At 44.2% G+C, this 14,113-nt stretch overlaps 1 non-coding gene across 1 annotated transcript; it reads left to right on the top strand.

Annotated features, from left to right (window-relative positions):
- The first annotated feature begins 465 nt into the window (after positions 1-465).
- TRNAF-GAA (transfer RNA phenylalanine (anticodon GAA)) lies at positions 466-537 on the top strand. Its single transcript has one exon. It is a non-coding gene; the product is annotated as a tRNA-Phe (tRNA).
- The last annotated feature ends 13,576 nt before the right edge of the window (positions 538-14,113 follow it).

Raw genomic sequence — 14,113 nt, 5'->3', positions numbered from 1 at the left:
GCAACCCATCTGATCTTCAGAAAAATCTTATACAAAACAGAGATTCTTCCACTCTGCTGGTGGAAAAGCAGGACACCCACTTTGGAAAGCAACTGGTGGTATTTATCTAGTGCAGTCCAAAATGCACATGCTCTTTGATGAGCAATTCCACTTCTAGATTTTTTTTTTTTTTTTTTTTACTTTTTGGCTGCCCCATGCAGTATATGGGATCCTAGTTCCCTGACCATGGCCCCTGCTTTGGGAGCTTAGAGTCTTAACCACTGGACTGCCAGGGAAGTCCCTCCACTCCTAGATTTTTATAGAGAAATCCTTGTGCATGTGCATCAGGAAACGTGTACAAGAATGTTGCATTGTCTGTAATAGAGGAAATTTGGAAAAGCTTTAATTGTCTACAAGTAGAGCTTTAGATAGATAAATTTGTAAATATTCATATGATAAAACACTATGTAAGTTATTATGGAGGCTTCCCTGGTGGCTCAGATGGTAAAGCGTCTGCCTGAAATGCAGGAGACCCGGGTTCAATCCCTGGGTTGGGAAGATCCCCTGGAGAAGGAAATGGCAACCCACTCCAGTACTCTTGCCTGGAAAATTCCATGGATGAACTACATGTGTATTTATATCTAGCTATATATATCATCAAAGACAAATAAAAAAATACATGATTGCCTGAAAAAGCAAGTTGCAGAAAATAAAATATGATACCATTTTTGTACATCTTAAAATTACACTAAATAGTGTTACAAGCATTTATGAATACAGTATATGCAGTGAAAATATAAAAACCACTTGGAAGGGCAGACACCAGATTCCTGATGGTGAATTCTTCTGGGGAGGAAAATATACATGGGAGATTTCACTTTTAACCTTACTAGATTTATAAAATCAGGGGCAAAAACTATAAAATAATAGCATTAAATTCTGACAGTTGGAGGACATGGGTATTTGTTAGATTACTCTCTCCTCTGTTCTGTATTTTAAAATTTTATCAACTGAGAAAGAAATTCAATTTTACCCACGAATGCTTTTTGAGATTTGGGTAGTTTATTTATCTGTGTGTGAGTTTCACATCTGGGTCACAGATCCGTGCCAGAACCAGTCCCTGGAGGCGGATGTTACTGAGCCTGTGGACCCCTGGATGCTGGATTCTTGAAGAGCGCTTTGTGGATGTATATAGACCGTGGACCTGGAATCTGACTCCATCTTACTGAGATCACTCACAGCGAGAAACACAAGAGGACATCTGGTTACACGTATTAATTGTTACCCTGACAATAAGACCAGTGGTAAGCTGGTCCTATTGTATAAATTACATGAGCAGTGAAAAAATGCTCTTCACTTTGCTAATGAGGGTTCCAATTTCTCCCCATTCACCCCAACACTTATTAGCCATTTTTTCCCTTTCTTTTATAGCCCTTCTCGTAAGCATGAAGTAGTTTCTCACTGTGGTTTTGCTTTGTGTTTCCTAATAGCTAATGGTGTTGAGCATCTTTTCACGTGCTTCTTAGCAATTTGTGTTTCTTCTTTGGAGAAATGTTCATTCAAATACTTTGTCTGTTTTTTAATTAGGCTTTTAAAATTGCTGAGTTATAAGAATTCTTTGCTGTCGTTGGGCTTCCCTGGTGGCTAAGCAGTAAAGAATCTGCCTGCCAAGGCAGGAGATGGAGGTTTGATCCCTGGGTCGGGAAGATCCTCTGGAGAAGGAAATGGCAACCCACTCCAGCATTCTTGCCTGGAGAATCCAAAGCACAGAGGAGCCTGGCGGGCTACAGCCCATGGGGTAGCAAAGAATTGGAGACAACTCAGTGACTAAACAACAACAACAAGAATTCTTTATATGTTCTGGCTATTAGACTCAACGGATGTATGATTTACAAATATTTTCTTCCATTCTGTAGGTTGTTTTTTCCCTATTGTGGCACAAAAGTTTTAAAATCTGAACTAAGTCCAAGTAATCTACTTTTCCTTTTCTTGTTTGTGCTTTTGATATTATGTATAGAAACTACTGCTGAAATAAAAGTTACAAAGATTTTCACCTGTTTCCTTTCTAGGAGTTTTATACTTATTAGCTCTTATGTTTAGATAATAATACACTGCTTGATACTTTTTTTTTTAAGGATACTGAAACTATTCTGTATGATGTTATAATGATAGATATAAGTGATTAAGTGAAAGTTGTTCAGTCATGTCTGATTCTTTGTGACCCCATGAACTATACAGTCCATGGATTTCTCCAGGCCAGAATACTGGAGTGGGTAGCCTTTCCTTTCTCCAGAGGATCTTCCCAACTCAGGGATTGAACCCAGGTCTCCTGCATTGCAGGTGGATTCTTTACCAGCTGAGCCACCAGGGAAGCCCTTGATACTTTTTTGTACCTGATGTGAGATAGGATCTAACTTCATGCTTGTGCACATGTTCCAGGCCTCTCTCCTGGCTGTCTTCTACCTCTGTCTCTTCATCTGGTCTTCCCTCTATGCTTGTCTCTGTATCAAATTTCCTTTTATTTATTGGATTGCCCAAAAAGTTTGTTCGTGTTTTTCCATACAATGGTTCAGAAAAATCTGAACCAACTTTTTGGCCAAGCCAATATAAGGATGTCGATCAGTAGTGGTTTGGGCTACCCTAGTTGCTTCGTTTTAACTTGATTACCTCTGCAAAGACCCTATCTCCAAATAAGGTCACATTCTGAAGTCCTGGGGTTAGACCTTCAACATATGAATTTTGTGAGTCACAATTCAACTTTTTAACAGTTATTGGTTTTGTTTAGTTTGCCAGGTTGTGGTTTGGCCTTTTTTCCCTGCTTTTAGTATTTCTTGCCCATATGCTTAAGTATAAAGAAAGGACAAACTATTAGGACATTTCAATATCCTTTCTTAACTAGAAGTTTCTTCAGTTTCCTTTGAAACTCTTGAATCAGAAAGTGTTCACCCCACTCCTTGGATTCATTGCCTTTAGGAAGAACTATGTCTGTACTGTCCAATTTGTAGCCACTTGCTACATGGGGCTATTGAGCACTTGAGATGTATCTAGTGTGAACTGAGATGTACTATAAGTTAAGATAGCTCTCCGGGTGGCACAATGGTAAAGAATCCCCCTACCAAGCCACAAGAGATGCGAGTTTGATCAGGAAGATCCCCCTGGAGTAGGAAATGGCAACCCATTCCAGTGTTCTTGCTGGGAAAATTTCGTGGACGGAGAAGCCTGGCAGGCTACAGGTCATGGGGTTACAAAGAACTGGACACAACTAAGTGAGTAAGCTGGAGAAGGAAATGCAACCCGCTCCAGCATTCTTGCCTGGAGAATCCCAGGGACGGGGAGCCTGGTGGGCTGCCGTCCAAGGGGTCGCTAGGAGTCGGACATGACTGAGCGACTTCACTTTCACTTTTCACTTTCGTGCATTGGAGAAGGAAATGGCAGCCCACTCCAGTGTTCTTGTGTGGAGAATCCTAGGGACGGGGGAGCCTGGTGGACTGCCGTCTCTGGGGTCACACAGAGTCGGACACGACTGAAATGACACAGCAGCAGCAGCAGCAAGTGAGTGAGCATGCACACATTAGCTAAAATACACATTGGATTCGAAGACAGTACAAAATAAGAAATCATACAAATGAAAAATAAGAGATGGGGGAAGGAAAAATTAAGGGTATAAGTTTAACAGACACAAACTAATATATACAAAATAGATAAGCAACCGGGATTTACTGTATAATCAATAACCTGTAATAAAATATAATCTGCAAAAAAACTGAATCACTATGCTGTACACCTGAAACTAACACAGTATTGTAAATCAACTATATTTGAGTTAAAATAGTAAATAAAAATAAATTAAAGATTTTAAATGTACATTTGCATTTAATAATATTATATTGATAACATGTTGAAATTATGTTTTTATATAAGGTCAAATAAAACATATTATTAAATTAATATCACCTATTCCTTTGTATTTTTTTAAATGTGGTTACCAGAAGTTTTTTGTTTGTTTTGTTTTGGCCACACCACACAGCTTGCAGGATCTTAGTTCCTCGACCAGGGATCAAACCCATGCTCCCTGCAATGGAGTAATGGTGTCCTAACCACTGGACCACCAAGGAATTCCCTAGAAAAATTTTAATTATATATGTGGCTTGCATTTGTGGCGTATGTTATGTTTCTACTTACTCTATATATTTCTAGAAATGTATTTTACATTTCCAGCGTTGACCTAGACTTTAGAAACCCAAAAGGTCTGATACTCACCTGGCAGCGACAGTGTTTAGGGGATTACTTCTTTCGCCTTCCCAAGGACACAGTAATTTTCTGGTAAATGTTTTGTTGGCAGAAAAGACACAAATTAAGTCCCCACCAGGTCACTGTGCTAGGTAAATCTTCTGTGGGGCATGTCAGTATATATCTACGAGTTCAAGGTATCAATTATCCTCATGACCTGATGTGTTCCTCGCCTCTCCTGATTTCATCTCTTTTTGGAACAAGGTCCCCAAGCTCTAGTACCTCCTGGCTGGGTCTGCAGCTTCACTCTTAGGCAGCCTGCATCTGAGTAATAATTTATTCCCTGAACTGGCTCGTCAATCTTTGCAAAGGATGTGCCAAATGCATCTCAAGATAAAGTCAGTTTCTCCTACCCCTTTGTCCTTCCCTTCTATCATTTTAGAATTTGTAAGATGATATAAGTTTCTCTTCCTCTTGTCCGAGATGAAAGTGTAAATGAATAATATGCACCGAAAAATGTAAATCTTGAGGAACTCAAAGCTCCTATTTGAGAAAAACTTCAAATATCTATTCCAGATCACACACAGGCCACCCAGAGGGAGGCATCCATTGTGAAATTCAATTACCAGACCTCAGTTCAGCTGCTCCCTGGAAGACCAATTAATTCCCCCCCTTTTCTACATGTGGAGGCCCTTTATAAAGCTGCAATTAAGGATTTTCCAGAGGCAGAGCATGTTTTCCCTTTTAGGTAAATATAATGAACCAGCAACGGACCTTTATTCTTTTGGTATGGCAAGGGCTTCCAGGGGCAGAAACCAGCCCATACTCCATGGACAGAACCCTTCTTCCAAGTCTCTACCAAGCAGGTTTCCTGGGTTAACCAGGCGAGTGGAAATTCTGACATGCTTTCTTTTTTCCACATTTGTAGAGGATCTCCTCCGGCCAGACGCTGGGGAAGCCACGGAGAACAAAGTCCCTTGAAGCAGCAGTGAAACAAGGGCTAACAACACATTAGCATCATGGGATTCTGTGAGAGTAAGGGAGAGCTGTGTGATAGCAGTCAGATACCTCATCTGATTGTCCTTTTTTTTTCCCTTTTATTTCATTGTAGTTTCTTTCCTTACAATTTTTTGCTACAGAACCCTTTCCGTGAAGCAAATCTCATGAGGGAGAAGGATAAGTTGTAAAAGAGACATCAGTGAAACTGCTCCGGTTGAAGCAGGGATGGGTACAGCAAACCTCACAGAATAAAGCCACCCCTTTCTACCTAAGGCAGACCTTGAACTTCCATCAGGCACAGTTTAAAAACCATTGGGTTGACAGGACTTGCCTGGTGGTTAAGTGGTTAAGAATACTCCTTCCAATGCAGGGGATGTGGGTTCAATCCCTGGTTGGGGAGCTAAGATCCTACATGCTGCAGGGCAACGACGTCCGCATGCTGGAACCACCAAGCCCAAACACCATAGTAAGAGAGACCGGTGTGTGGCAAGTAAAGATCTCGCTTGACACAGCAGAGATCCGGAATGCTATGCCGCAACTAAGACCCCAACACAGCCAAATAAATAGATATAAAAAGTATAAAGTAATAAAAGAATCTGCCTACCAATGTGGGGGATGCAGGTCCTAAGACCTGCAGGGAACTAAGATTCCACATGCCTTAAAGAAACTAAGCCCGTGACACAACTAAAGAAGCCCAAGAACCGCAGCTACTGTCTAGCTCCAAAGCAAGCTCCCTTAGCCTCCTAAAGTACCTTCAAGGTGAGCAGGCTGCTGGTGCCTAATGCCAGGAGGAAGAAGGAAGCCAGTTTTTTCCAAGAGTTTGTCAGATTAATGAGGCAGTCACTGGCTCATCCAAGCAGCTAAATGCCATCCAAACATGTTACAGAAGCACTTAACAGAGGCTTCAGAGACGGTTCCCCCGAGTCTGGAGTCTAGCATCCACAGAGAGTGACGGGGCATGACGGGAAAGCTGTGAATTGTTCATGGCACACAGCTTTCCCAACTAATAAACAACCTCTGCTAACTTCTTCTAAGTTCTGTGCTCAGGAGTTGACAAATACAGCCACGGGAATGAAAGGGCTTGGGGACTGGCCTGAAATAAACTCATGTTTCATTTCCAAGTTTAAAAGCCACAGTCTACCAGGAAACATCCAAGGGCTCGGCATGAGCTCCCAGAAAGGCCAGGTGGTCACAGGCTAAGCAATCCTCTACAGGAGGACAGCTCTACTAAGGCCAGTGGGTCTGTTTCCAAGATGGCTCACCTGTGTGATTGGCAAATTGGTGCTGGTTTCTTGCTCTTCTCCAGGTACGACTCTTCTCAAAGCTGCTTGGGCTTCCTCACAGCATGGCAGCAGGGTTTCAAGAAAGAGATTTCCAAGAGACAGAAAGTGGAGCCTGCTAGTTTCTTAAGGCCTGTGCCTGGAAACCGGTACAACATCATTTCTACCATATTCAGTGGTTAAGTATTCACAGAGCCCAGACAAAACGGAAGGGGACATAGATCCCATCATTCACTAGCAGGAGAAGCAAAGACGCTTAGGGCTGTATTTTTTAAACTGCCAGTATGAGAACTTTCTCTTGTATCCTATTATCATAGGAAAAGCGTGGCAGAAAGTTTATGTGGGGAGCTTCCCTAGTGATCCAGTGGTAAAGAATCTGCCTTGCAATGCAGGGGAGACCACTTTGATCCCTGGTCTGGGAAGATCCCTGCAGAGCAACTAAGCTACTGTGCCACAACTACTGAAGCCCGTGTGCCTACGACCCATGCTCTGCAACAAGGGAAGCCACGGCAACACTGAAGCCCACTTGCCACAACAAGAGAAAAACACACACAGCAATGAAGACTCAACACAGCCAAAAAAATTTTAAAATCCAAAAATAAATAAAAATTTTAAAGTATTATTTTTGTCTTCCTTGGGAGCTAGCTAGACTACTGTACTGAGGATTCAGACATTGTCTTTAGCTTCAGTAGGAAAGGAAGAAGGTGTGATTGATCACTGACTCTGTGGACAAAGGGTGGACAGCGGAAGCATACGTGCCAAGCGTTTGCCATTCATCTCTCAAGTGGTGGGTCCAGATTCTGTCTCTGGAAAACCTTTCTCTGTCTTGTCTTTCCATTGCTTCAGAAACTTATTTCATTTACTCACGCATGCGTGCATACATTTCTTCATTCTCACATGGATTTAAGCTACATTTATTAAGTCGCTCTTCTGCTCTAAATACAGTATTGATGAATAAAGAAGATATGGAAACTGCACCCATGGAATGTATGTTCCATGGGGGAGTCAGACAATCAGTAGGTATACAAACACATATGTAATTAAAATGTGATAGAATGGGGATTTCCCTGGCGGTCCAGTGGCTAAGACTCTGCACACCCACTGCAGGAACTTGGGTTTGATCCCTGGTCAGGAAACTAGATCCCCCAAGCTGCAACGAAGGGAGATCCCTTAGGTCACAACCAAGACCTAGTGCAGCCAAATAGATAAATGTTTTAAAAATAATAAGATAAAATGTGAGCAAACGCTACGAAGGAGCCCAAAGGGGGCGCTACTGCGACTGTGCAGGAACTCAGCAAAAATACTCATCAGCTATGGACAAGCATCCAGGGGACTACACAGACTCATTCTTCAACAGACACACCAGGTGATAGTGAGGAGCAATGGCTACAGCGAACTGATCAGACTTCTTTCTAGTTCCTTCAACAGATGGCATTGGAACCCTACTGAAGCCTTAAGACCAAATTGTCCCCTAGGCTTTGAAAATCTAGGCATCAGTGGAGGCCTGAAAATGGAAGATTTGGGCCCTTTTATAAATATGGGCTTCCCTTGTGGCTCAGCTGGTAAAGAATCCACCTGCAATGTGGGAGACCTGGGTTCTACCCCTGGGTTGGGAAGATCCCCTGGAAAAGGGAAAAACTACCCACTCCAGTATTCTGGCCTGGAGAATTCCATGGACCGTATAGTCCATGGTGTTGCAAAGAGTTGGACACGACTGAGTGACTGTTTCACTTTTATAAATATTGGCACGTGAGGACTCGAATGAGTAAAAAAAAATTTATAAAGTAGTCATATTTGTGCCACAAGCTGGAAAAGTGTGTCATTCTGATGATTCCAGTTTAAAAAATCTCAGGCACATGACTTGAACTGAGACCTTAGAGCTCGTGAGTAGGGTTATACACTGAAAAAGCTGAGTAGGCTATGGGATGGGAAAAAATGTGATGAGTGACGAGTTTCACCCCCAAAATGGAGGTTGATTTCAGTTTCATCAGATTCCTTGTGGACTATGGGACAGAATGTTCTCTCTGAGGAAACTGGGGTCTGAATACTAGAAGAAGGATGAATGGATGTGGGGTCCATCTGTGAGCTCCAGGAAGACACTGTATCTGGAAGTGGGAACAGGACTGTCCTTAAAGTGCATAAGCCCTGGATCAATATGTTTCGGGGAGCCCCTTACCTATGTAAGGGCTTTGTAGGTGGTGCTAGTGGTAAAGAACCCACCTGCCAATGCAGGAGACGCAAGAGACAATCCTTGAGTTGGTAAGATCCCCTGACGGAGGGCAGAGCAACCTACACCAGGATTCTTGCCTGGAGAATCCCATGGACAGAGGAGCCTGAGGGCTATGGTCCATAGGGTCGCAAATAGTCAGACATGACTGAAGTGACTTAGCATGCATGCACTGCCTATGTAAACAATTTGATCAGAATTATAGAATTCCTGGGCCCATGTGAGGTATAAGGATTTATTGAGAAGATTTAGAGTAATGGGTACAGAAGAGGTGCTTGTGTGTTTATTGCTCAATCAGCACACATGAAGATTCCTTGTGGTACCCATCACTTCCTGTACTTTATGGTCTAATGTGCTGTTCTGGGCTAATGTCCTATCTCCCACTCCAAGAAAAAGGCAGTAACACTTTATTGTTTACAATGCCATGTTTCTCACACTCTGTTTATATTGAAACAATATACATCTGCCTCTGCCTTTCTCTAAGACCATTTATTTAATGCTGCCTACACCATTAGTCATGAGGCTGCATGGTCTATCGTGCTGCCAGTGAATACTGGCTTCCGTTAACCCTCAAAAGTCATGCTTCCTTGATGATGACCACTGAAAGAGGTCTATAAAGAAAGCTGAGCACCGAAGAATTGATGCTTTTGAACTGTGGTGTTAGAGAAGGCTCTTGAGAGTTTCTTGGACTGCAAGGAGATCCAACCAGTCCATCCTAAAGGAAATCAGTCCTGACTATTCCTTGGAAGGACTGATGCTGAAGCTGAAACTCCAACACTTTGGCCACCTGATGCGAAGAACTGACTCGTTGGAAAAGATCCTGATGCTGGGAAAGATTGAAGGCAGGAGGAGAAGGGGAGGACAGAGGATGAGATGGTTGAATGGCATCACCGATTCAATGGACATGAGTTTGAGTAAACTCTGGGAGTTGGTGATGGACAGGGAGGCCTGGCATGCTGCAGTCCATGGGACTGCAAAGAGTCAGACAAGACTGAGCGATTGAACTGAACTGAGAGAGGTCTTACCCAGAGTATGGAGAACCTGTGAATGATCATTCATTTTCTGACCATGTTAAGTTTATCACTGGAATTTTTAATGTAAATATAGAACAACATGAGCTTCCCTGTTGCCTCAGATGGTAAGGAATCTGCCTGCAATGTGGGAGACCCGGGTTCAATCCCTGGATCAGGAAGATTGCCTGGAGAAGGGAATGGCTACCCAGTCCAGTATTCTTGCCTGGAGAATGTCATGGACAGAGGAGCCTGGCAGGCTACAACCCATGGGGTCACAAAGAGTCAGACACAACTAAGCCACTAACACACACACACATCTTCTAACCATGTCTTCTCTTGAACACTTTGAGCCCCCATCACTGCATTCCTAAAATGGGATCTGTTTGAATGCTGACCTCATTCCTGCCTACTATACCCCACGACCCGTGGGGAGCATAGGTGAGGAGCCATTGGAGCAAGAACGGTTCCGTACACGCAGAGATTGTCCCCATCCAGCATGGGCTTCCCTGATAGCTCAGTTGGTAAAGAATACAGCTGCAATGCAGGAGACCCTGGTTCAATTCCTGGGTCAGGAAGATCCACTGGAAAAGGGATAGGCTACCCACTCCAGTATTCTTGGGCTTCCCTTGTGGCTCAGCTGGTAAAGAATCCACCCACAACGCAGGAGGCCTGGGTTGGGAAGATCCTCTGGAGAAGGGAAAGGTGATCCACTCCAGTATTAGTGGAGTATTCATCCAGCATATTCCAGTGTTCATATCCAGTATTCATCTAGCATAGCTTAAGGCCAGAAGAACAGGACTTGCTTTATCAATCAGAGGCAAGAAAGAGCACTGATAGGCTTGTGGGCACAGCAGAACAATGAGTAGACACAGCCATCTCTAGAGGACGGACACCTGAACCAAGCCCGGCAGAGGGGTCGAGGTCCAGCGGCAGAAAGCGCTGGGAAAGAACACCTGTTGCCCCCCAGCAGCCGTGGGCGGGGCAGACCGGAGGTGGCACTATGGTCTGAACACAGACAGTGAGGGCCACCCCAGGCCCAAGTATATGCATCAAGCCCAAGGGTCAGTGGTAGGCCATTAATGGACCAGAGCTCCAAATCCCTCCTGTGTCTGCTGTCAGTCACTCAAAATCTGTGTGTGAGCATCATTCTAGTAACTCAGTCTCAAGCACTACCACAAAAGTAATGCCAGACCAGCCAGAGGCTGGTTTTCTGCTCCTGTGACACCCTCCTGAAGCAGATCCCACTGCAAGGTCACAGGACTACCCTACAAGCACAATCCTGGAGCTCCTCAGATCATCCATTCGACTCCACACATCAGGGAGAGGGTTAGAGACCACTTTCAAATGAGAGAAGTAGGAACAGGAACCCACATGGACCCCAGTTCAGGCTCAGGGAGCCCCAAACAGATGGCACTACCCACCCTAGCCAGTCCTAGCCCCTGGAGAAATTCTTAGAAAATGTTCTGGTATATTTCTGGCAACCAGGACTTAATATAGAACCGGGTCTGGGACTTCCCTGGTGGTATAGTCAAAAAGAATCCACCTACCAGTGCAGGGGACATGGATTCAATCCCTGGTCTAGGAAGACCCCACATGCCATAGAGCAACTAAGCTGTGCGCCACAGCTACTGAAACCCATGTGCCCTAAAGCCTGTGCTCCACAAGAGATCAGATCAGATCAGGTCAGTCGCTCAGTTGTATCTGACTCTTTGTGACCCCATGAATCGCAGCACGCCAGGCCTTCTTGTCCAACACCAACTCCCAGAGTTCACTGAGACTCACATCCGTTGAGTCAGTGATGCCATCCAGCCATCTCATCCTCTGTCGTCCCCTTCTCCTCCTGCCCCCAATCCCTCCCAGCATCAGAGTCTTTTCCAATGAGTCAACTCTTCCCATGAGGTGGCCAAAGTACTGGAGTTTCAGCTTTAGCATCATTCCTTCCAAAGAAATCCCAGGGCTGATCTCCTTCAGAATGGACTGGTTGGATCTCCTTGCAGGCCAAGGGACTCTCAAGAGTCTTCTCCAACACCACAGTTCAAAAGCATCAATTCTTCGGCCACAACAAGAGAAGTCACGGCAATGAGAAGCCCCCACAATTACAACTAGACAGCAGCCCCTGCTCACCGCAATCAGAGAAAGCTCACGCAGTGCAGCAACGAAGATTCAACACAATCAAAAACAAACAAATAATAAAAAAAACAACAATGAAAAAAATGTTTAAGGTTTAAAATGAAACAAAGCACACAACGAGATCTGGGCTTATGGCATCAGGCCTGAATATTACTGCCAGCTCCATGTGGTCTCAGACCCCAAAGGAGGCTTCCTTTGAGAAAGGCCCTCCAAAGTGCAGGGCCCCTGAGGTGTGAGCCTGGAGCAGGGCTTGCCTGGGTCTCAGGGCAGTACTGAGTGGGAGGTAGCCAAGAAACCAGATTCACAGTTCAGCTCGACACGTTCCCATTCACGGAGCCCCTGCTAAGGGCCAGGTACTGGATGGAGACAAATTGGAAATCTGAGAGGCCATGGTGCATTGCCTGTTAAGGTGCTCCTAGAGTAATTACTCCCAGATTGCAAGGCATCACTCCACTCCTTTCCAATAGATTCCAGATCACCTGAGATGGAGAGCAGGCCCCTGCATCCCGGGGCCTGTTTATACCTCACTGCATCCACTATTTCATTCCATTCCAAAAGTATTAAATAACAGGAAATACCCCGGTTTATTCTGTGTATTTCACATTTGTTTATACCTCGTTAGTTTCTAGATAGAGCTCCTGGGTGAGGGGTGGGGAGTATGGAGACAGAGAGAAGCTCAAAGAGATGCCTCCAGAGGAGCCCACCCAAGACTGGGGATTGTCAGTAGAGACCATTCTCTTTCTATTCTCCTTCCTGCCTGGATCCTTTCATACCTCATGTGTTAAGAAAGACTGTTGATTATAAGGGACAGAAAACAACTTAAAAAATGAGACTCACAAGGGCTCCTGTGAGGCAACAAAGATAATCTCTAGTCAGATAACTATGGCACTTATGTTCAGCTGAGAAGAGGCTGAATAGGTTGAAAGACAGGGAAATTCTCTTGAAACTCAGAGAATTATTGAGGAACAGAAGGAAAGTTACAGGTCCAGAGTGGGAGGGTAGACACCAGGAATTCTCATTAGCGCTTGTTCTGTGATGTAAGAGGCAACTCTCTTCTCTGTCTCCCATGAAATCTTCAGTAAAACATCTTTCTCATTAACGTCCTGTGCCTTTCCAAAGCTCCTTCATTTCCAAAGCTCTACCAATGCAAGGCTGTTGGAGACTGTATTTCTTCCCTAGGGTTACCATAGAAAAATCACCATCAACTTGGTGCCTTAAAACAACAGAAATTTATTCTGTCACAGGTCCAGGGGCCAGAAGTCCAAAACCAAGGTGTCATCAGGACTTTACTCCTCCTAAAGGCCATAGGGGAGCATCCTTCCTTACCTCTTCTGGCTTCTGGTGGCCACAGGTGTTCTTGGCTTGTGGCCACATCACTCCAATCTCTGCCTCCATCTCCATCTCCATTTTCTTGCCTTCTCCCCTATGTTGTCTCTTCTGTTTCTGATAAAGATACTAATCATTGGATTTAGGTCTCACCCCAATGATCCAGGATAATCTCACGCAAAATCCTTAATTATACCTGCAAAAACCTTTTTCCCACTAGGTCACATGCACAGGGGCTGTGGATTAGAAAGTGAACATGTCTTTTTAGGTGAGCCACAGTTCAACTCTTTTGCGGGGTAACAGCTGATACTGAAGATTTGGGAACTGTTTAAAAAAACAAAATTGAACTGAGTAAATTTTGAAGGTCTTATTGGCTTTCTTTCATGGTTCATGAATCGGGCAGCATCCAATCTAACAGAAAGGAACTCCGAGGAGCTGTACAAAATGAAAGAATTTTATAGGCAGAGTGAGCAGGAGCAAGAAAGTTATAAGAGGCTGGGGCTTTCCTGGTGGCTCAATGGTGAAGAATCTGCCTGCTGATGCAGGGATGCGTGCGTGCTCATTTGCTTCAACTGTATTCAACTCTTTGCGACCCTATGGACTGTAGTTCGCCAGACTCCTCTGTCCATGGGATTCTCCAGGCAAAAATACTGGAGTGGGTTGCCACGCCCTGATGCCAGGGATACAGGTTCAATTCCTAATCTGGGAAGATCCCACATCCGCGGAACAACTAAGCCCGTGCTGTAAAGAGAAGCCACTGCAGTGAGAAGCCCAAGCACTGCAACGAAGAGCAGCCTCCACTTTCTGCAACTAGACAAAGCCTGAGCACAGCAACAAAGACCCAGCACAGCCAAAAATAAACAAATAAACAATTTTTAAAAGAAACAAAGTTATATGAGGCAAACAATGGGTTGATTATGGCAAGGTCA

Source organism: Bos javanicus, chromosome 13, assembly GCF_032452875.1.
Source record: "Bos javanicus breed banteng chromosome 13, ARS-OSU_banteng_1.0, whole genome shotgun sequence".
NCBI lineage: Eukaryota > Metazoa > Chordata > Mammalia > Artiodactyla > Bovidae > Bos > Bos javanicus.
Note: the sequence above shows the minus strand (reverse complement) of the source record. Positions and strands in the feature narration are given on the sequence as shown.